This window comes from Eleutherodactylus coqui, chromosome 3 (genome assembly GCF_035609145.1).
Source record: "Eleutherodactylus coqui strain aEleCoq1 chromosome 3, aEleCoq1.hap1, whole genome shotgun sequence".
NCBI classification, from domain to species: Eukaryota; Metazoa; Chordata; class Amphibia; order Anura; family Eleutherodactylidae; genus Eleutherodactylus; species Eleutherodactylus coqui.
This window is the reverse complement of record NC_089839.1, coordinates 233,995,243-234,017,088: the sequence shown is the minus strand read 5'-3', so window position 1 is coordinate 234,017,088 and position 21,846 is coordinate 233,995,243.

Genomic DNA, 21,846 nt, shown 5'->3' with positions numbered 1-21,846 from the left:
CAGGGACAAATCCATGGGTGAAGTCTTATCGGAATCGAGCAATCTGCCTGTTCTAACTGTATCCATTGCTTGTGAGCGGAGTGGTAGTGCCAGTCCACAATATGTGTTAAAACCCCTGCAGCATGGTATAGTCTGAAATTTGGCATCTATCTTGGGGCGAAAGAGGGTACGCACTCCCACCCTGGGTCTCGAGCGACCCCACACAAATTTAATTAGAGCCGACCTTAATGAATTAAAGAACAATGTAGGGGATATGATAGGTACAGCCTGGAAGAGATATAGGAATTTAGGTAACACATCCATTTTTAGGGTGTTTATCCTCCCAAACCATGAGATGTCTTTGTTTGCATAGTTGGAGAGGTCTTTTAGTGTGCACTCAAGGAGGGCCTGATAATTTAAGGGGAACAACCTAGATTGGTCAGTATGGACAAACACCCCAAGGTATTGGACGGCCACCCGTTGCCATCTAAATGGAAATTGCTCAGAGATATGTTTCTTTTCTGCTAATGGGAGTGAAATGTTCAGAGCTTCTGTTTTGGAGTAATTTATTTTAAAGTTTGATAGATGTCCATATCTCTCGAATTACTGTATTAAGGACGGAAGTGTGGTATGGGGCTGGGAGACGTACAGTAGGAGGTCATCAGCGTATAGGGCGGTCTTATAATGGTTCCCACCAATTTGAAGGCCATGTAAATTTGGGTTGTTTCTTATCGCTACTGCAAGGTGTTCCATTACCAACACATACAGAAGAGGTGACAGAGGACAACCCTGCCTGGTGCCATTTCTGATATGTATGGGAGAGGACAATAATCCATTCACCCTTATCCTAGTAGTAGGACACAGGTAAAGGGCCAGTACTCTGTCCAGAAATTTAGGGCCTAGTCCAATTTGTTTGAGAGTTGCTGACAAGAATCCCTAATGGACCCTGTCGAAGGCCTTTTCTGCATCCACGGACAGCAGACAGAGAGGATCAGACCCAACTCTCGCTCTAGATGTTCTTAGTAGAGTTTTTATAATGCTGTTTCTGGCTTCCCTACCTTTGATAAATCCTACCTGATCTGTGTGTATAATGGAAGGGAGGAAAGGAGACAATCTGTTAGCTAGTGTGTTGGAAAAAAGTTTAATGTCCCCGTTTATCAGTGATATAGGTTTATAATTAGTGGAAACTGTGAGATCCTTACCAGGTTTAGGCAGGACACTAATGTGTGCTTCCAAGGATTGTCACGTGAAAGGGGAATCTGAAGAAACCACTGAAAAGACTATAGCTAAAATGGGGGTCAGTTGTTCCCTAAATAACTTGTAAAAGGTGGGTGTAAAGCCATCGGGACCTGGACTCTTCCCTGTTGGAGTGGATTTAATTGTCTCCTTTATCTCCTCTTCTGTGATGTCAGAATCCTATGTCTCTCTGGAATCAGTGTCTAATGTAGGTAAGGCTGTCTCTGCAATGTAACCAGAGATTCGCTCCATTAGAGTAGATGGATTCATGTCTGCAAACTGTCCCGTAAGATCATATAACTGTGAGTAGTAAGTCCGAAATATCTCGAGGATCTCTGAGGGATTATGAGTGTCTAAACCCACTGAGTTTTTAATCCTGGGGATGTAAGTGTGTGCCGTCCGTGGATGCAGCAGTCGTGAAAGGTGCCTTCCCGCTTTGTTGGAATACTCGAAATGGAAGCGTTTGCATTGATCTCTAAAACGTAGGTATTTTTTATCTAGCTTAGATTGGAGTTCCTTCCTTGCTATGACTAGGTCTGCCAAAGTAGCTGGAGAAAGGGTATGTTTGTGAGCGGTTTCTAAATTATGAATTTTTTGGAGGAGGTTAGACATCTGATGGGCCCCTTCCTTCTTAAGTCGCGAACCGTGTTTAATTAAGATGCCTCTGAGGGCACATTTCAGTGCCTCCCACTGGGTGGGTACAGATGTGTTGTTTGATGCATGTGTTTCTAAGAAAACTTCAATGTGCTCCTTTATGTCAGCTACGCATACGGCATCTTTTAAGAGGTTGTCATTTAACCGCCAAGTCCTCTGCTTATCAAAGCGGTCTGGCAGTGTTATGTTCACAAATATTGGAGCATGGTCTGACCACAGCATGTCCCCAATAGCGGCTAAGGGTTGCCAAGATAGTGCGTACTGGCCTAGCAGAAAGTAATCTATGCGACTGTATGAATTGTGTTGGTGCGAGTAGAAAGTGAAGTCCTTATCTTGTGGGTGTAGAACTCGCCATATATCCATCAACTAAAGGGCATGCAGCATGCATTTAAGTGATTGCAATTGTCTAATTGAGATTGAGCCTCGGCCCATCGAGGGGACAATATTTGGGTTCAAAGTAAGGTTAAAGTACCCTCCGACAACGAGCACCCCTTCAGCGAATTCGGACAGCTTGTTAAGGAATGAGTTACATGCCGTGACCTGTCGCTGATTGGGGGCGTACCAATTGGCAATGGTGAGCCTAGTCGATCCGATCATTAATTTGAGGAGGAGGTAACGGCCCTGTGGGTCAAGGCATTCGTCTATCAAGCTGTGAGCCAGGGATTTATGTATAGCAATAGACACCCCCCGGAGAGAGAGTCAGGATTGGCGCTGTGGAACCAATGCGCAAAGTAGCGGTCTCTTATATTAGGTACATGCCCAACTTTAAAATGTGTTTCTTGGAGAAGGAGCACTTGGACCCCCTGGTTATGCATGGGGTAAAGAACCTGTGACCGTTCCTGAGGAATATTAAGTCCTCGAACATTCAATGAGCAAAGTTTGAGGGGCGCCATTAGTGAGGTTATATGGGAGGGGGGTGAGGAATGTTCTGCCCAGCAGAAAGCGAAGTAACATAGCAGCCCATTTTAGGTGTAGAGTGGTTACAGCGCCATCTAGCGGTGTTTAAAATGTATTACACCTTGTTTTTCTATCATAAAGACTAATGTATTATGAGTAGTTTGCAAGGCATTGCGGGAAGGAGGAACTTCCAGCTTCAAGACAGACTTGCCTTCTGCACCCTCCTTTTCAAATTCCACTATCCTTGTAAAAGTATATCTGGTAAGAAAGCTACCTTTGTTTCTGAGACAGTATGTGTTATGCAGAGCTGTTCAGTGGTCAGTTGTGTTGTTACTCAGGGAGTTATAACTGTTTAGTTAGCTATGCAATACTATGTATAGCAGCCATTTTACCATGTGCCTTCATTTCACTGGTATGTAATGTTATGCGTGCTTCCTATGCATCTTACTTATGTGAATTATCTGTATTCTTATAGTTTTACCATAATCATCATTATCATTGCACACTCGTATTCTATGATCTGTTAACCAATAAACCTATCAGATTAAGAAGAACAGTTTGTTTATTTGGAAGACAGAAATGGTTAAACTGAATGTCAGACTGCACACCGTGTGAATGTGTAAGAAGACAGAACAAGGAAGAAGGGAGGGAAAGAAAGAGAAAAAAAAAGGTGGAAGAGTTATTGGTTAGAAATTAGAGATGGGTGGGAAGAAAGTTGCTACAAGAGCAATGAGAGACGTGTATCGCCTAAGAAATTAGAAGAAATTTAAAGTAACAGAAAAGAAAAAATGTTGGGGGGGCAGTGGTTTAATCTGCGTCCTAGAACAAAGGACGCAATGTCCCTAATGGATGGCGGGCTTTCTACAGAAGAGACCTCCCCCCACACTGGGATGCCAGCCATAACTTAACACCATATAATTTTAATTTTAGGGCAATAAATTCAAAAGTGAGATTAACGTCCACATGGGTGAAAAATGTTTTAGGACCCAAGAAGTCCCACATCCTATCTCTGCTGTACCTCTAGAGAAGCAGACCCACTTTGGCTAAACATTTTCTGTGTTTTTCTCTTATTGGCGCCAGCACCTCTCATTGGTGCCTGATAAGACCTCTGTGGTTGAACTCGCATTTATGGGGTACACCCCTAGATTCACGGGAGGATCTGTCTTCTGCTCCCTGCATACTGCAGGCCCAATGGAGCTCTCATTGTCCAAGCGCTTCAGCGTATTCATCTCCCTATCCTGGGAGGGAGACAAACGGCCATGGGCTATTTTACTGTTAGGAAGTCTGCTGACTATAAAAAAAGGAAAAGTCAGATCTTCAAATCATCATAAAAAGGATTCCCTGCGTGCGAGTGTTCAGTATGCTGATATAGCTGAGGGGTTGCTTGATGTGGGTACCTAAAAATGCAGGATGGAGACCTCCAAGTGTCCCATGGGTACTCCAGCAGGAAGCTCTATGTAAACAAAGTGCCGAGTCGACCTGGGCTCTGTCTCCTACCCGACCTGTCTCCCCTGCGACGTCTTTCCGATCTCTGGGGTCGTGGGGGTACCCTCTCAAATGAAGTCGTAGGCGTAGAAGGCCAGTCGTGAATCATTATATTGGGAAGGCCTAATGTTGCGGTGAAAGAAGAGATGTCTCTGGGAGTCTGGAGCATGTGTAAACAACCCTCGTGATGAACTTGTAGGTGGAAAGAAAATCCCCCATGTGTACGAGAAGTTGTGTTGGTGCAGAGATTCCAAGAGAGGTCGCAGAGCCCTTCTTTTTTGCAGTGTGACCCTGGATAAATCGGGAAGTACTTGTATACGTTTGCGCTGATGAAGTATCGTTTGACGATCTCATGCTTTTTTCATTATGGATTCTTTCACTTGGTATTGGTGGACTCTGCATATTATGTCCGAGGGCGGTCCGGGTCAAGAGACCTAGGGCGTAGGGATCTATGCGCACAGTCCAGCTCAGGGAGGGAGTCCTGGGGGACCCCTAGGATAGAATTGAAAATGTGGTGTAGCGTGTCCCCTAGATTTTGTTGTTCCACCTCTTCAGAGATACCGCGTATCCAAATATTATTTCTCCTTCCTCCATTTTCTGTGTCATCAATAGAATCCGCTAGATGGTGCATTTGATATACATGAGTTGATATTAGTGCCTCCTGTGCATTAACTCGGGATGATAGATCAGCCAGGGAAGTCTCTTCTGTAGTGACCCTCGTGTCAATTTGGTGAATCTCTGTATGAACAGAGGCCAGTTCGCTTTTATATGAGTTCTCTAATCTAGTGATATATGCTTCCATATCTTCTTTAGTTGGTATGGCTTTTATATGGGAACTGAGAGCTCTGATTTTAACTAATGCTGCAATTCCCTGCATAGGTTCACACACTATGGGCAATGTCGTGTCCGATCCTCTGTATGGGAGATCAGTGCTGCTTGCCATGTTGGAGGGATGATCTGCGAAGGGTAGTGAGGTGCAAGTGTGGCCAGGAGCTGATTGTGTTGAGGGGGAGCTGGGAGATGTGGTGCAGCCAAGTACCTGACTTCTGGTAGCTTTGTCCAGGAGTTGGTGTTGAGGACCTAATCCCTGTAGCAGGCTTTCGTTGTCCTCTGATGCTGCTGCACAAGGGGTTAATGAGCTTCCCCCCTTCTCCACCTGCTGCTGCAGGAAGGGTTAATGAATTCTCCCCTCCTCCACCTGCTTTCTCCTCCGATGCTGCTGCTGCACAAGGGGTTATTGAGCTCTCCCCTTCTCCACTTGCTTTCCCCTCTGTTGCTGCTGCACGAGGGGTTATTGAGCTCTCCCCTTCTCCACTTGCTTTCTCCTCCGTTGCTGCTGCTGCACGAGGGGTTAATGAGCTCTTCCCTCCTCCACCTGCTTTCTCCCCCGCTGCGAGCAACGCTGTGTATGTCGGAAGCAGTGAGTGCTGCTGTCCCTCCATGTGCTCCTCTTCCCACTCTGCTTGTGATATAGGAGCTGTCACAGTAGCTCCTGCAGGCTGTGGTCGGTCTAACATGCATGCTGCAGCCGCGGCCGCCATGTTGGCTGGAGCCCGCTCTGCCTCCACTCTCCTGCATCCAGCTGTGCTCCTGTTGCACCCGCTAGAGAGGGAGCAGGAGGGGATATCTTCTGTCTCCTATTCCCCATGTGTGCCCTTTTATACTGAAATGCTGGCAATTAGACCGGGGTAGAACAGGAGAAGAGGGTATGCACGTCCTCATTCTCCCATAGCCAGGCCACGCCCCCATAATCTATCATTAATAATCCATATTTGAAATTGGAATTAGGTATAGATTAGAGAAGAGCCTCGTAGATGAATTGCATATTTGATATTTTCTTAGATAAAAGACATAGAAAGTATATTGTGGTATTCAAACTGACAGGATTATGCAGGCTCAATGAGTGAGCCCTCAAATTGAAGGCCTAAGAAACATGGAACCTTCTAACTAATTAGAGGTTGGCCCCTATATATCAATGAAGAGCTAATCCTATCAAAAATTCATTGGTTTATTGGATCCATACTTAGGCACTAAGAAATTACTAATTGTGATTTCTTCCGTATCAGACAGTATCACCAGCCGATTCGGTTATAGCAATTCTGTGCAATCACTATCTTTTTTTGGAGTTTCCTCTATGTAATATGCATATTTATGCCTTGACAAGTGAGTAGGCCTGCCACAGTATGCTATTTCCCTGTGGATAGCCACCTCTTACCAGTCATCTAAGTGGTGAAAAGGTGGACCAGAACTTATTAACATCTCAGAGATTGACTATTATTAGTCGTTCTGCTCCTTACATGACCCCAAAGGGGACTGCTGCTTCATTGTAGTGATCCATTATTGAGGATACTGTATATTTGTTTGTTAGTCTTTAGCCCTGAGCTTTTAATATATTATAAATGATAGTTATGTATTAGGGTTCTATTCTCTGAAGGTATACCATATAGCCAGGTCCATTGTAGGCCTTTAGTCAAAAGAAAGGTGTCTTTTAGAGCTAGGTACCCATGCAAAAAAGGTTCACCTGGACGTGACGTGGCGGATGAGTCCAAATGCTTTGATGAAAATATGCACTAAAAACCTTGCCTTTTTTTTTGCAGTTAGTATAAATAACAGTTTTTTGCTAGTTTTGTTGATGTTTTTCTAGTCAGTGACATTTTAGAGTGCAGCATACTCTAGTTATGGCACTTTTTTCAATAAACTTTAAAAGAGGCTTTTAATATGCATTACAATTATATTTCTACTTCAGATATACCTTTAGAAAATCCTGGCAACTTTAGAAAACTGCAGGCCTTTTGTAGGATTTTCTGAGGTGGTTTTAGATGTGCAGAAAACCCTGCATAAGCCCAGCCGAAACCATCCATCTGTAGGGCAGGCATGTCCTTTTTAAGGAATTGACTTGCTGGGAGTACTTGACGAACAGTATTGACAGACACACTGCCATATACAAACTCTTATTTTTAGAGCCTATAAAAAAATGTGCTGGCATAAATCTCAATTTTAGAAATTAAGCCTCCATTAATAAGTTTTTTTGGAATTGCATGACATACACAATATTGTAAACTGTGGATTATTATACTATATATCTCTGAAAATGTATGTGTTTTCTCTCTCTGAAGGGTCAAACTCTAATTATTCTGAATTGCTGTTACTGGATTCACATCACATATCATTGATAATGTATTCCAAGGATGGTGAGTCCCTCTGAACAATATTCATTACAGTGACAGTCTATCTGCATATGGTACAAGCTCCTAGCCACTTCTGACCTTTAAGGCACAGAATGATACATTCCACACCAGCAATAATTAAAAAGGGAGACTGATTGTGGAACAGTGAATCTAGCAAAAATTCCACTTTCCATTTAACTTCTGTACATCACATTGACATTACAGATATTGCAGTTCAAAATCAGTAGGACAAAATACTTACTTTACATTTACCTCCAGAGAATTTCTTTTTCACAGATATGTGTAGTGTATCATTCAATAAAATGAATATATCTTTAAAAAAAATCTGAAAAGTTGTATCTGTGCAAGGAATATTGGGTAAATATATTTTGCTAACAGAAAATGTGTTTTACATTTTCTGCAGAAGTTAGATATTTATTAGCCAAGCTGATCACATAAAACCGACTTTTTCTACAAAAAAAAAAAAAGAAAACTGGAAAATACAAATCCCGTTGTCTCTTTCAGTCTCTGCCAAACACAAAAAATAAAAATAAATGCGAATGAATTTTAAATATTCATCTTACAGCTCTCACTATTTTTTTTGGCAGTCATAAAATATTCAGGTGGTAAAGAGTTAAATTAGAATTTAGGCTTTGTTGCTTTAGGCTACAAGGATAGATGCAGTATGTGGATTAGCATTGTCTTGTTGAAATATGGAAGGCCTTCCCTGAAAGAGACATTGTCTGGATGGAAGCACATGTTGTTCTAAAATCTCTATAAACTGCTCAGTGTTGACAGTGCCTTTCAAGATGTGCAAGCTTCCCATGTCATAGGTACTAATGCAGCCTCATACCATCAGAGGTGCAAGCGTTGGAGCAGTGCATTGATATCAAGCTGGATGGTCCCTCTCCTCTTCAGTCTACAGGACACGGCATCCATACTTTCCAAAAGGATTTCAAATTTTGATTAATCTGACCACAGAACCGTTTTCCATTTTGTCTTAATCCATTTTACTTTGGCTCTAATAAGATGCCATTTCTGGAGTGTGTTAATATATGGCTTCTTCTTTGGGGCCTCGTGTGGTGCAGAGTATGCAGTCCTAAGCTCTCACTCACGACCTGAAGTTTGCAAGTTCAATCTCGGCTTGGTTCAGGTAGCCGGCTCAAGGTTGATTCAGCCTTCCATTCTCCTGAGTTGGTAAAATGAGTACCCGGTTTGCTTGAGGGTAATAAATAAATTACCTGAAAGTGCTGCTCAATAGGTTGGCGCTATACAAATAACAAGTCCCTGTCCCCCTTTCCCCTTCTTTGCATGATTCAGGTTTAGCTTGCATTAGTGGATTGCACTGCAAACTGTGTTCACAGTTTTTTTATTCAGATTCTCTGAATGTTTTGATGATATTATGTATAGCGGATGGTGTGTTATTCAAAGTGTTCGCAATTCTACGTTGAGGAAACTTTTTCTGAGATTGTTCCATAATTTTTAGACACAATGTTTCACAGATTGCTGATCCTTTGACTATCTTTGCTTCTGAGAGTACCACTTACTTTTCCAGCCTTTTATTGACTCTGTCCTAACGTTTTTGCTGACATCAATTTCGAAATGAGTAATTTTTTTAAAAAGGGAAATGGAAAATTGTCTCCCTTTCTACTTCTCACATCTGTTCTATGTTTTAATGTGAATAAAATGTGGTTATATGAGATTTCCAGATCATTGTATTCTTTTTTTCTTAATATTTATTTACATTTTACACAGCATCCCAACTTTTTGGCATTGGGGTTGTATACCTGTAAATTAAAAATAACATATCAACCAGAATGAAATGCTTCCATTTCAAAAGGCGTCTAATGGTCTGTTTGTACTGTAACCATAATTAAGTTCTGATATGCTGTATAGACAATTAAAACTATTTATGGCAAATTTAGGCTGACATCATCATTTTTTTAATTCAATAACTACTTTTACTCTTGGTTCTAATGGATTCAAAATGGGATTGATGCAATCTGATCCTTTTTAAATCAATTAAGCCCTTGACTTTTCTTTTCTAGCTCACCTACAAGTAAAGACTGAGGCATCAAGACAGAATGAAGTGCATGCACAGTGATAGATTAAACCACTGTGCAATACAAATCATGCTATACATTTACACACCAAACAGCCTGCTATGGTTAGAGAGGAATTTAATTCAGCTGACAATACAGTTTTCAAATTTTGCTTAGTGTTCAAAAACATGTAATTAAATATACACTAATGGCACAAAATCCGGCTTTACTGATCACAGGTTAATTAAATTGCCTTAAACATGAGATGCTGTTGCAAAACTAATATCTTCTTTTGACAATGTCTGCTGATCCAGTGCAGCAGTAAAATATAAACCAACACAGTTTCTGCATATCTCTAACGTGGGCATAAGGGCACATGAATGAAATCATGTCACTGTAGTTTTGAACCGCTGGCTTTTTTTCAGGTGCAGAGTTGTCTGTCTGTTACAAAAAGGGCTCACCACCTTGTTGTAAAATAAGGTGGTTTCTAATATCATTTTATATTTTCTATTCCATCTACACTACCTTCACCTCCAGGTGCTACGATATATGTCCTCTTTATTCTATGCTCTATAATGCACCATGACTGAAGCCTGTAAAAATATTGGTGCAGACCTAAGAGCTCTCCGTTTATGGATGTACGTGTGTTGGACAAGGTGATTGATAGTTTAAGACTAGAGATGAGCGAGCACCAAAATGCTCGAGTGCTCGTTACTCGAGTCGAACTTTAAGTGATGCTCGAGAGTTCGTTTCGAGTAACGAACCCCATTGAAGTCAATAGGCGACTCGAGCATTTTTGTATATCGCCGATGCTCGCTAAGGTTTCCATTTGTGAAAATCTGGGCAATTCAAGAAAGTGATGGGAACGACACAGAAACGGATAGGGCAGGCGAGGGGCTACATGTTGGGCTGCAGAGAAGAACGACGCTAGCCCATTGAATTTAATGGAGCCGCCAATACAGCCGGCTCCATTGAAAGCAATGGGCTGCCGGCGAGCGTGGGATGAATTTTCGGGAAGGGCTTAAAAATATAAGCCCTTACCTGAAAATCATCCTAAAATGTGTAAAAAAAAAATAAAAAATATGTATACTCACCTTTCTGCTGCAGCCGGAGTTCAGCCATGTCTGGCCGGCAGTTCTCCTGAACTGCTCTGAGTAGTATTCAGCAGCTGGGGATTTAAAATCCCCGCCTGCTGAATGAGCTGCCTCTGATTGGTCACAGCCTCACCAATCAGAGGCAGCTCTCACTCACACCCATTCATGAATGGGTGAGTGAGTGCTGCCTCTGATTGACTCAGCGCAGGGACCAATCAGGGGCAGCTCTCAGCTGAATGACAGCTGAGAGCTGCCCCTGATTGGTCCCTGTGCTGAGCCAATCAGAGGCAGCACTCACCCATTCATGAATTCATGAATGGGTGTGAGTGAGAGCTGCCTCTGATTGGTGAGGCTGTGACCAATCAGAGGCAGCTCATTCAGCAGGCGGGGATTTTAAATCCCCGGCTGCTGAATACTACTCAGAGCAGTTCAGGAGAATTGCCGGCCAGACGAGGCTGAACTCCGGCTGCAACGGAAAGGTGTGTATACATTTTTTTTTTTTTACACATTTTAGGATGATTTTCAGGTAAGGGCTTATATTCTTAAGCCCTTCCCGAAAATTCATCCTGCGCTCGCCGGCAGCCCATTGCTTTCAATGGTCAGTGCTCGTTTAATCGAGACGAGTACCGCGTGGTGCTCGTCTCGAGTAACGAGCATCTCAAGCACCCTAATACTCGAACGAGCATCAAGCTCGGACGAGTATGCTTGCTCATCTCTATTTAAGACTTTTCAAGACTATGGGTGTGACAGTTTGTCCTAACTGAGCACAGCTGACACACTAAGTAAGATTTTGTACTCTTATTTATGAGGACATTGTCCCAGTCAATAAGGTTAAGGGCATCTCTGAGCTGATGAAACTTTGTCTACCTAGAGTTCATTATTTTCGTAACCCCCTTTTAAAACTCCCTTTTGAAAGACAGGGGGAAATTTATTATATTATAGTCACAATTTCCAAATTGATCCTCAACTTGCGCCTCTGTTATTCTGTCAGATATGTTGGTTAATATTAAGCCCAAAATGGCCGTCCCCCTAGTTGGGTCCTGCACAAGTTGGGTAGGATATTTATCTTTTGTTATTGGCAGAAACTTGTTACCTTTAGGATATATGTAGGTTTCAGCTTCCAGTTTATATCCCAATAGTTAAAGTTCCCATAATAATTACCTTATTGTGATTTGCTGCTTCATCTATTTGCCTCAGTAATAGATTTTTAGTGGCTTCTGTTGTTTGGTGTCCTATAAAAACTTCTATGAAGATTTTATTGTTTTTTCCTCCATGTATTTCTACCCATGGAGGAAAAAACAGAATAGAGATTCCACTCTAGGGTGGCCCAAAATACTCAACTTTCAACTACAAAGCAGAGCCCCCTTTATTTTATTTTTTTTACCTTTTAACAAACCTTTAATTGGAGCAGAGTTTCAGGTTCCTATGTCTACGACAAGGTTGTGCTAAAGGACCATGAATTTTCAGATTTTTTTACTAATGACGAAGAAGAAAAACAACTGTTGCTTCAAGTCGTGGAAGCAAATCGCCTGGCTGTTCCAACAAGGATGACTAAGAAGTCTGCTGTTCAGGTCTTAAGCACTGACTGACAAGTCTTTGTTTTGCAATTGTGACTATTTTCATATATTTGGAGGTATTTTTGTAGGAACAGCACAAATGCATAGATTGTCAGGACAAATGCCATTATCAATATTAATTGTTTTAAAGTATATTGGTTAGTGGTAGAGATGAGCGAACGTACTCGTCCGAGCTTGATACTCGTTCGAGTATTAGCGTGTTCGAGATGCTCGTTACTCGTAACGAGCACCACGCGATGTTCGGGTTACTTTCACTTTCATCTCTGAGACGTTAGCGCGCTTTTCTGGCCAATTGAAAGACAGGGAAGGCATTACAACTTCCCCCTGCGACGTTCAAGCCCTATACCACCCCCCTGCAGTGAGTGGCTGGCGAGATCAGGTGTCACCCGAGTATAAAAATCGGCCCCTCCCGCGGCTCGCCTCAGATGCGTTGTGACATAGCTGAGGGACAGTGCTGTTGGTGCCGGAGCTGCTATAGGGAGAGTGTTAGGAGTTACTGTAGGCTTCAAGAACCCCAACGGTCCTTCTTAGGGCCACATCTAACCGTGTGCAGTACTGTGGAGGCTGCTTTTTGCAGTGTTGCACATTTTTTTTTTTTTGGTATATCGGCCGTGCAGAGCATTGCGCCCTGCAGTAATACTACAGGGAAAGAAGTGGTGGTTAGGCAGGGAGAGTGTTAGGAGTGATTGTAGGCTTCAAGAACCCCAACGGTCCTTCTTAGGGCCACATCTAACCGTGTGCAGTACTGTAGAGGCTGCTTTTTGCAGTGTTGCACTTTTTTTTTTTTTTGGTATATCGGCCGTGCAGAGCATTGTGCCCTGCAGTAATACTCCAGGGACAGAATTGTGTAGGCAGGGACAGAAGACATATATTATTGATTGAATATACGCAGTGGTCCTTTTCTAAAAAATCTTGGGCAAAAAATCTATTTGGCCTGCCTGTCACTGTGCTCAGTGTTCTGGGTCCGTGTGTGCTGGGTGTAGTAGTTCTACAAATAAATACGCAGCCAGCTAAGTGTTACAGCAGGCGTGCGCCAAATTATTTCCTGGCTCTGAAATCACCGCTCTGTTGCAGTTAATAACAGTGCAACACTCTGCAGTTCTGTGACACACTCCAGGGACAGAATTGTGTAGGCAGGGACAGAAGACATATATTATTGACTGAATATACGCAGTGGTCCTTTTCAAAAAAATATTGGGCAAAAAATCTATTTGGCCTGCCTATCACTGTGCTCAGTGTTCTGGGTCCGTGTGTGCTGGGTGTAGTAGTTCTACAAATAAATACGCAGGCAGCTAAGTGTTACAGCAGGCGTGCGCCAAATTATTTCCTGGCTCTGAAATCACCGCTCTGTTGCAGTTAATAACAGTGCAACACTCTGCAGTTCTGTCACACACTCCAGGGACAGAAGACATATATTATTGATTGAATATACGCAGTGGTCCTTTTCAAAAAAATATTGGGCAAAAAATCTATTTGGCCTGCCTGTCACTGTGCTCAGTGTTCTGGGGCTGTGTGTGCTGGGTGTAGTAGTTCTACAAATAAATACGCAGGCAGCTAAGTGTTACAGCAGGCGTGCGCCAAATTATTTCCTGGCTCTGAAATCACCGCTCTGTTGCAGTTAATAACAGTGCAACACTCTGCAGTTCTGTCACACACTCCAGGGACAGAAGACATATATTATTGATTGAATATACGCAGTGGTCCTTTTCAAAAAAATATTGGGCAAAAAATCTATTTGGCCTGCCTGTCACTGTGCTCAGTGTTCTGGGTCCGTGTGTGCTGGGTGTAGTAGTTCTACAAATAAATACGCAGCCAGCTAAGTGTTACAGCAGGCGTGCGCCAAATTATTTCCTGGCGTTCCGTAAACGAAGTCAGCCTCCAACCACAGGCCAATAAGCGGCACATTTAATTACAGCGTTCTGTTTCTGCACTACTGCTAATACACCATGCTGAGGGGTAGGGGTAAGCCTATAGGACGTGGACGCGGGCGAGGACACGGAGGCCCAAGTCAGGGTGTGGGCACAGGCCGAGCCAGTGCGGTGGCCAAGGGTAGAGGCAGGGCCAGACCGAATAATCCACCAACTAGTTCCCAAAGCGCCCCCTCGCGCCATGCCACCCTGCAGAGGTCAAGGTGCTCTACGGTGTGGCAGTTTTTCACAGAGACGCCTGATGACCGACGAACAGTGGTGTGCAACCTTTGTTACGCCAAGATCAGCTGGGGAGGCACCACCACCAGCATGCGCAGGCATATGATGGCCAAGCACCCCACAAGGTGGGACGATGCCCGTTCACCGCCTCCGGTTTGCACCACTGCCTCTCCCCCTGTGCCCCAACCTGCCACTGAGATCCAACCCCCCTCTGAGGACACAGGCAGTACTGTCTCCTGGCCTGCACCCACACCCTCACCTCCGCTGTCCTCGGCCCCATCCAGCAATGTCTCTCAGCGTAGCGTCCAGACGTCGCTAGCGCCACTGTTTGAGCGCAAGCGCAAGTACGACGCCACGCACCCGCGCGCTCAAGCGTTAAACGTGCACATTGCAAAATTGATCAGCCTAGAGATGCTGCCATATAGGCTTGTGGAAACGGAGGCTTTCAAAAGCATGATGGCGGCGGCGGCCCCGCGCTACTCGGTTCCCAGTCGGCACTACTTTTCCCGATGTGCCGTCCGAGGCCTGCATGACCACGTCTCCCGCAACATTGTACGCGCACTCACCAACGCGGTTACTGCCAAGGTCCACTTAACAACAGACACGTGGACAAGCACAGGCGGGCAGGGCCACTATATCTCCCTGACGGCACATTGGGTGAATTTAGTGGAGGCTGGGACAGAGTCAGAGCCTGGGACCGCTCACGCCCTACCCACCCCCAGAATTGCGTGCCCCAGCTCGGTGGTGGTATCTGCGGGGGTGTATGCTTCCTCCACTAAACCACCCTCCTCCTCCTCCTACGCAACCTCTGTCTCGCAATCAAGATGTGTCAGCAGCAGCACGTGACCAGCAGTCGGTGTCACGCGGCGTGGCAGCACAGCGGTGGGCAAGCGTCAGCAGGCCGTGCTGAAACTACTCAGCTTAGGAGAGAAGAGGCACACGGCCCCCGAACTGCTGCAGGGTCTGACAGAGCAGACGGACCGCTGGCTTGCGCCGCTGAGCCTCCCACCGGGCATGGTCGTGTGTGACAACGGCCGTAACCTGGTGGCGGCTCTGCAGCTCGGCAGCCTCACGCACGTGCCATGCCTGGCCCATGTCTTTAATTTGGTGGTTCAGCGCTTTCTGAAAAGCTACCCCCACTTGTCATACCTGCTCGGAAAGGTGCGCCAGCTCTGCGCACATTTCTGCAAATCCCACACGCACGCTGCCACCCTGCGGACACTGCAACATCGGTTTAATCTGCCAGTGCACCGACTGCTGTGCAACGTGCCCACACAGTGGAACTCTACGCTCCACATGTTGGCCAGACTCTATGAGCAGCGTAGAGCTATAGTGGAATACCAACTCCAACATGGGCGGCGCAGTGGGAGTCAGCCTCCTCAATTATTTACAGAAGAGTGGACCTGGTTGGCAGCCATCTGCCAGGTCCTTGGAAACTTTGAGGAGTCTACCCAGATGGTGAGCGGGGATGCTGCAATCATTAGCGTCACCATTCCTCTGCTATGCCTCTTGAGAAGTTCCCTGCAAAGCATAAAGGCAGACGCTTTGGAATCAGAAACAGAGGTGGGGGAAGACAGTATGTCGCTGGATAGTCAGAGCAACCTCATGTCTATATCTCAGCGCGTTGAGGAGGAGGGGGAGGAGCATGAGGAGGAGGGGGAAGAGACAGCTTGGCCCACTGCTGAGGGGACAGATTCTGCTTACCTGTCATCCTTTCAGCGTGTATGGCCAGAGGAGGAGGAGGAGGAGGAGGAGGGGGAGGGGGAGGAGCATGAGGAGGAGGGGGAAGAGACAGCTTGGCCCACTGCTGAGGGTACAGATGCAGCTTGCCTGTCATCCTTTCAGGGTGTATGGCCAGAGGAGGAGGAGGAGGAGGAGCCTGAAAGTGATCTTCCTAGTGAGGACAGCCATGTGTTGCGTACAGGTACCCTGGCACACATGGCTGACTTCATGTTAGGATGCCTTTCTCGTGACCCTCGCGTTACACGCATTCTGGCCACTACGGATTACTGGGTGTACACACTGCTCGACCCACGGTATAAGGAGAGCCTTTCCACTCTCATTCCCGAAGAGGAAAGGGGTTCGAGAATGATGCTATACCACAGGGCGCTGGTGGACAAACTGATGGTAAACTTCCCATCCGACAGCGCTAGTGGCCGAAGGCGCATTTCCGCGGCCCAGGTAGCAGGGGAGGCACAGAGATCAGGCAGCATGTACAGCGCAGGCAGGGGAACACTCTCTAAGGCCTTTGACAGCTTTATGGCTCTCCAGCAAGACTGTGTCACTGGTCCCCAGTCAAGGCTGAGTTGGCGGGAGCACTATAAAAGGATGGTGAGGGAGTACGTAGCCGATCGCACGACCGTCCTCGGTGACGCCTCTGCCCCCTACAACTTCTGGGTCTTGAAGCTGGACACGTGGCCTGAACTCGCGCTGTATGCCCTGGAGGTGCTTGCTTGTCCTGCGGCTAGCGTCTTGTCAGAGAGTGTGTTTAGTGTGCCTGGGGGAATCATCACGGATAAGCGTACCCACCTGTCAACCGACAGTGCCGACAGGCTCATCAAAGTGGAACAAAGCCTGGATTTCCCCAGACTTCTCTTCTCCACCAGCGGACAGCAGCGATACATAAACAATACGTAGGCTGCACCCGCGGATGGAAGCATCGTTCTCTATCACCATCCAAAACGGGGACCTTTTTGCTTCATCAATCTGTGTATAATATTCATGCTCCTCCTCCTGAAACCAGACATAATCACGCCGAACGTGCAATTTTTCTTAGGCCCACAAGGCTCAGTCATATAATTTTTCTAAACAATTTTTATACGTTTCAATGCTCATTAAAGCGTTGAAACTTTCACCTCAACCAATTTTTATTTTAACTGGGCTGCCTCCAGGCCTAGTTACCAATTAAGCCACATAAACCAAAGCGATTAATGGGTTTCACCTGCCCTCTCGGTTGGGCATGGGCAATTTTTCTCAGGTACATTAGTACTGTTGGTACACCAATTTTTGTGGGCCCTCGCCAACAGTGTAATCCAATTAATTTTTTGCCCACCTGCATTACAGCTGACGTAACATCAGCTGTGATGGGCAATGCAATGGGATATTTTTATGTACCGCCGGTGGCTTCCTGGCACCCACCCATGCTGTGGGTCCACAGGGAGTTGTAAATGCATCTGTTTCCACTTCTAAAGAACCCCAGTCTGACTGGGGCATGCAGTGTGGGCCGAAGCCCACCTGCATTAAACATGACATTATTACCTCAGCTGTGATGGGCAATGCAATGGGATATTTTTATGTACCACCGGTGGGTTCCAGGGAGCCACCCATGCTGTGGGTCCACACAGAGTTGTAAATGCATCTGTGTCCACTTCTAAAGAACCCCAGTCTGACTGGGGCATGCAGTGTGGGCCGTAGCCCACCTGCATTTCATCTGACGTTAGCTCTGCTGTCCAGGGCACTGCAATGGGATACATTTATGTACAGCGGCTGGGTTCCAGGGAGCCACCCATGCTGTGGGTGCACACGGAATTTCCATTGCGGAGTTGGGGATTCCCAGTTGTATCTGCCTGTGACTATTTATAAAAAAACGCGGTCTGACTGGGGCATGCAGACACCTTGACAGAATGAATAGTGTGTGGCACATAGGTTCCCCATTGCTATGCCCACGTGTGCAGCTCCAGATGGAGGTGGCACAGGATTGGATTTCTCATTGCTTCTGTACAGCATTGTGGGCTATCGCCCCGCCCCTTTTAAAGAGGGTCGCTGCCTAGCCGTGCCAACCCTCTGCAGTGTGTGCCTGCGGTTCCTCTGGCAGACGCACTTATAAATAGACATGAGTGTGGCGTGGCATGAGGGCAGCTGAAGGCTGTGCAGGGACAATTTGGTGTGCGCTGTGGACACTGGGTCGTGCAGGGGGGGGGGGTTGGCCAGCATGTAACCCAGGAGAAGTGGCAGCGGAGTGTCATGCAGGCAGTGATTGTGCTTTGTTGGAGGTAGTGTGGTGCTTAGCTAAGGTATGCATTGCTAATGAGGGCTTTTCAGAAGTAAAAGTTGTTGGGAGGGGGGGGCCCACTCTTGCCGCTATTGTGGCTTAATAGTGGGACCTGTGAACTTGAGATGCAGCCCAACATGTAGCCCCTCGCCTGCCCTATCCGTTGCTGTGTTGTTCCCATCACTTTCTTGAATTGCCCCGATTTTCACAAATGAAAACCTTAGCGAGCATCGGCGATATACAAAAATGCTCGGGTCGCCTATTCACTGCAATGGGGTTTGTTACTCGAAACGAACCCTCGAGCATCGCGAAAAGTTCATCTCGAGTAACGAGCACCCGAGCATTTTGGTGCTCGCTCATCTCTAGTTAGTGGACTTTGAGACATTACGTCGGGATATTCTTTTTGGCTCGTTGCTATTGAGCTCATTTGGGGAGTCGCCTGAGACCATGGAAGAGGTGCCTAGTGACCAACCTAGTACTAGCAATAGTGCAGTCATGAGAAGGAGGCAGACTAGGAGGTTCTGGGTGCACCAAATGGTGTCGCAGCGTGACCATATTGGGCAGTTTTACTCCTTTTACACGCAGTTGAGGTGCCACCCTGAAAAGCTCATAGCTTTCTGTTGTTTGTTGGTCGTTATGTTCGATGAACTTCTGGAGGAGTTGCATTCTGGGATTACCCACAGAGATACCACCATGCATGAGTGTGTCTGTGCTGAGCAGACTCCTGGTCGCTCTGCGGTAAGTTCATATGTGCCTGAATGCTCCAGGATGCCTATCTTTACATTTCTTTTTTTTCCTGCCCTATGTTGTATTTTGTTCTTTTACTTGCCATATTTTTTTTTTTTTGCTGCAGCTTTAAACGCTCCATGCACATGGGACAATTTTAGAGCCATAAAGAAAACACTATAAAAGTCTCCATGTACATGGGACATATTTTTTTGTTATTAAATCCGCACCAGAAAGGGCCTTTCCCAGATAGCGTGTGTTTTTTGCCATTTGTTTGTCTCATAAATAGCAAAAACACACAGTGTTGCAAATGTCCTTTTTGGGGCGGTTTCTAGTGCCCACAAACTGAGCCTGTGGAGGCTAAAGGCTGAGTTCACATGTGTGGTTTTGTTTGCACTTAAAGCCACACCCAAAACTGCATTGGTCAAACCATGTGGCTTTGTGCAATGTTTGTAGTCAATTCTTGCCAAAAACGTACACAGTGTTGCAAATTTCCTTTTTGGGGTGGTTTCTAGTGCCCTCAAACTGAGCCTGTGTCAATGGAGTAAATAAAGTGTTTATGTAACCTGTTGGGCAAACACACATGATGTCACCATGCAGCTATCGTAGTTGTTTTTTGCACCCAACCAACCACACTCTTGGTGGCAGATGGAAAGTCACTATGTGACTTTTTTTATTTTACTTTGTGGTTGTGGTGGTTAGCAAGGTCAGTGTCTGGTTAAGCTGTAAGGGTTTAAAGTTCTCTGTAATATCTCTGATCTTTCTCTTCTTCCCCCAGGTTCCTGGCCACTGGGAAGTCTTTTGCTTTACTGCATTTGGATTTCTGGGTTGGCCGCTCTATCATCTGTGGAATCGTCAGGGAGAACTGTGATGTCATTTAGCAGCATCTGGTGACTTTGGTGATGGCTCCACCCTCTCGTCAAGATTGGATAGACGTCGCTGGGGGATTTCTGCATGCTGCACAGTTTCTGAACTACATCGGGGCACTGGAAGGGAAGCATATTTGTGTAAGAAAGCCACTGAACTTAGGGTCTCGGTATTTTAACTGTAGGCAGTTCTTTTTTGGTGGTTCTGTTGGTTGTAGCTCATAGTAACTATCATATCCTGCTGGTTGATATTTGGGCCTTTGGGAGTGCTGGGAATGCTCGCATTCTCAGGACTCCCAGAGTAGGTTGGCAACTGGTGCCCCAGAAACTTCCTGGCTCATCAGGTCCAGATGCCCCATTTGTCTTTGGGGTGAATGAGGGATTTGGCCTGGAGAATCATGTTATGTGTCCCTTTGCTTGCAGGAACATAGACACTATAATTCAGGTGTTTAATTACCACCTCACATATGCCCAATGTTATGTGGAGTGTGCGTTTAGGATCTCACCAGCAGATGGAGAGTTTTCCTACATGCCATTCAGCTGGCTCCAGACAACATGTGTGTCGTAATTCGCACCTGCGTTGTTGTCCATAATTTTTGTCAGCAGAATAATACTGTTTGGAATGCAGTGGAGGCTCAGCCAATTACTTTTGGATAGGAAGCTGTGGAGGAGCCTGTACTGTTTGGTAGGTGAGCAGATTCTGCTCTCCAAGTCAGGGACATCTTTTTAGACTACTTCCTGATGCCTCATAGAGCGGTTACGTGGCAGTTGAACCATATGCAAGGAGGCAGATGACCTGGTCTCTCCAGATAGTATGCATTTTTTTCAAGCTGGCCTTGCCTTTTTTTTCATAGTTAGCTACTTATTGGCACCTGTTTATAGTTAGGGACTCGCAAAACAATAACGTGGGTTGCAAACTTGTACTAAATTGGCCACCTCCTACTCAATGAAATAACTTTGTAAGCCTGTTAGAACTATGTAAAACTTTGGCCGCAGGAGTGGAAAGTGCAATGTAGTAAACCAATACCTCGTTTATGTGCCCCTCATAGGGACCATCTCCAAAGTGACTGGCCTTTGGGTCATCCCATCTATCTGTATTTTTGGGCCCTCTTTCCATGACATTATTTGTATGCATTGTTGGCTGATGCAAAAATTTGAGTGCTTCTCTAGACTTGCACCCACAATATATGGGTGTAGACTATTTCCCTAAGTTCAAACAATGTGGACAAGTTGTGACATGGAATAAAAGGTAGAATGTTATGTTGATGAATGCATGAGCAGCAGTAGCTCATATTCCAGAACCAAACAGCTCTCCCCTATTACACTTTGAACTCACGCCATGTAAGCCAGGCCACAGATTTAACAAGGGCATATATGCGTGAGGCGGCTGGTTGGGTTGAGACATAGGTACGCTTGATACAAATTTGGTCAGACACCCCTCAAAGGCTAGAGGTGGCACAAAGCTGTTTGGTGTTGGAACAGTTATCTTGTGAAATAGTCCTCCACAACAAATGAGTAACAAAACCCGGTGTGTATTGCCCTACTCTTTTGCCGATCTGGGCTAATATCCTTCCCCTGATGAAACATATTGTGTTGTGCCTAATGTACAGAGTTAAACAAATAAAAGAATGATATGGAAACTTGTATTTGTTCTTCTTTAAATATTAAATATTTTTAAAACATATGTAAACAGGAGCACATGTGCAATAAATAACATTACAACCTCCAGAATGGAAGAAAACACAGCTTCTGAGTGCAAAGAAAGCACCAGCCAGAAACAATGGCAAGGAAGGGCCCTATACGTACCCCACCAGCCACAAGTCATGGATGCATGGCGTTGGCGTCGACTGTGCAGACTTGGGGCCTGGGTGGAGCAAACTTTTTTTCTGATGTCGCGAAGTTATGCACTCCTCACTGATAAAGGGTTGGCCAGGCGCTCCCAGAGTCCGTCAAGGCCACTCTGTAGGTGGACCCCTGTAACATTT